This window comes from Chinchilla lanigera, unplaced genomic scaffold (assembly GCF_000276665.1).
Source record: "Chinchilla lanigera isolate Chin_1 unplaced genomic scaffold, ChiLan1.0 scaffold00151, whole genome shotgun sequence".
In the NCBI taxonomy this organism is placed as follows: domain Eukaryota; kingdom Metazoa; phylum Chordata; class Mammalia; order Rodentia; family Chinchillidae; genus Chinchilla; species Chinchilla lanigera.
In genome coordinates this window covers 349,782-352,723 of record NW_004955552.1, presented here as the reverse complement: position 1 = coordinate 352,723, position 2,942 = coordinate 349,782, and positions in this window count along the sequence as shown.

Here is a 2,942-nt window from a genome sequence, read left to right as displayed (position 1 = left end):
TGGTCATAATAATAATATACCTATTATCATACAAAAAAGATTAAAATAGATATGTCATTTCTATTTTCTTGTCACTAGACAGATATAGTTTCACTTTTAGACATTTTATGAGTTGTAGTACTATCAATCAACTTTGTTTATTTAGTATTTTTTCTTTTTTATGAAAATTAGACAGGATACTTCCCATTTTTATTTCAATACATCACCTTTCAAGTTAATTGAATTTCTGAGACAGTCTCTGGTGACATTTCACTATATACAACTTAAAATTTCAATCTTTTTGTTCTTGATGTTATGCTTTATATAGCTTAGATTTGAAAATCCTGGATACAAAACCTTTGTTATGAAAGTAGAACTTTCATAAATACTTTGTACAGGGTATTGATTTTAAAATGTAATGTCTTTGTGAACATTTATTGAACACTTACTACATACAATGTACATTTAACATCTTTCATCTTACTGTGGTTTTCAGGGAACGATAGTCAAATTTCCCCTATGTATTTAATTCATACTTACTGCTTAAATGACAGGTCATAAAAAATTAATGGTGAGTACAATGAGATGAAAAGTACAATGCACACAAAGAGAAAATATTCTTTGACAGTTTCCATTTGAAACTTCCCAGAGGCAGCCTGTCACTGTATTCAGGAGTAGTTTCCTCCACAGTGCCCCTTCGATGGATCCTTTCTGCTCAGCTTTGATTGCCAAGACTGAAGATTAGACTTTTATCGTTTCATGCTTGAAATACTACAAAAGCAATAGAACTGCCCTGCCTGTCTCCAACCATCCCTTTTCTGTCCCATCCTTCCTGGAAACTGTCTTTCCAGAACACTAACATTGTTACCACACTCTCTGCTCAGAAAACTCATACTCTATGAAAACAAAGCTTCCCTGCCTTCCTTGTCAATGCTAAACCACAGTCTTGGCCATTCTACTAGTGAAGATTTACTTTCTCACATGTTCTATTCCATGTCCTGTGCCTCTATCAGAATCAGCAGCTCACTTCCTTTCCTTTATTAGTCAGAATTTTCCACAGAAGCAACATGCTTACACACAGACACAAATTAAATATGAGAACTGCCTACACAATTATGGAAACAAATCAGCCAGTTCCACCATCTGCTGTCTATAAGCTGGAGACCACGAGAATCTGTGGTGCATGTCTGCCTGAGCAGAAAGACATGAGTACTAGAAGAGCGGATGGTGCTGCTCCCAGTAGGATCCAGTACCAGGGGCGGGTGTGGTGATGTGGTGAGCTGATGCAGGTCCTGGACATGGATTCCTGAGAGGAATCTTTCCTGAGATTGTGATCAGAGAGGAATTTCAAGCTAGTGAGATTTTAATGGAGGTGATATTTGCTCCTTCTAAGGTCTTCATCTCTCAACTCTGATAATCAATCTATTTGTGCAGTTCAACTTGGTACTTCAGTGTAATGCCACCTGCCCTGGACTCTCACTTCTCTCTCTCTGACCAGAATTGGATAACGACAGGAAGATCTTGGAAACCATTCACTGAAGAGAACAGAACCACCCATCAAATCTGGACTGCTTCTCTGAACTGTTTCATGAGGGACAACTGTATTTATCTCATAAATTTTGTTGTTACTATTTTCACTGAAACTTGCCCATCTCTAACAAAATTGACACCCTAAAATCAGACCCTATTGCTACTATTTCTTAAAACAAAGAAAAACAGTGGGGTAGGGAGGGAACAAAGGAAGAAAGCAGAGAGAGACAGAGAGTCAGAGAAGAGGAAAGCAAAAGATGAAGGAAGGAAGGAAACAAGGAAACAAGGAAGGAAGGAAGGAAGGAAGGAAGGAAGGAAGAAAGAAAGAAAGAAAGAAAGAAAGAAAGAAAGAAAGAAAGAAAGAAAGAAAGAAAGAAAGAAGGAAGGAAAGAAAGAAAAAGAAAGAAAGAAAGAAAGAAAGAAAGAAAGAAAGAAAGAAAGAAAGAAAGAAAGAAAGAAAGAAAGAAAAAGAAAGAGAAAGAAAGAGAGAGAGAGAATTTTAAATCTTGTGTTCAGGACAACCAATTCATCTAAATTTTGTGGTCCAGTACAGTCCATTATATCTTTTGACCTTATATCCCATATAAATGTGAGCACTTCTTCATGTACCATTGTAACAGAGGATGAGTAATTGATACTACCTTTTTCCTTGTCCAAAATAGCTAACAATTATGCCTCTTTTACATTTTGTCAATAAGTATACTGTACTAAATACCAAATGGAACTGCACAGTATAGGTTGATAAACATAGTTTAAAATAGGCTGCCTTTAATTGCCCTGAGAGAATCTGTCTTCAGTAACATCATCATCACCATCTCTGAACTAATGACAATAGCGTGTACTTACTGAGAAAAATTTAATTATATGTATCATGTCACTGTAAAATTTGGCAACTCATGTTATATATCCCTCTGTGTATCAAAAATATTACATAGAAAAATACCATCATATATCGTTTGAAAACAAAGCAAGGGGTTCTGAGATTCTGATTTGACAGACTCTTCATCTGTATCTGCCTCTCCACTGCAAGAAAGCCTATTATCACACTTTATCTTTCCCTTCAGTTAATGTGGCCATCCAACATCATTTCACAACCACCTATTGGTGTACATTTTGCTTTGCATTCATTTACGTGGCATAGAAATTTGAGTGAATATAGAGACAATCCATCATGCTCCATGTATACCCCCGTAAAGTGTAACATAACCATTAGAAAAGATGATTACATATGAAGAGATTTTATACCCCAGAGTCATATAATTACTCAGAATGTTTTATAATGATATAGATTAAAGTATATAGTTAGACACATATTGAAAGATATAAGTAGATATAGAAACATAAATATAAATATAGGTATAATCATACCTATTACTTATCATATTGCCAATATTGAATTAAGAGATATTTAACAATTTTGACATTCCCATGAT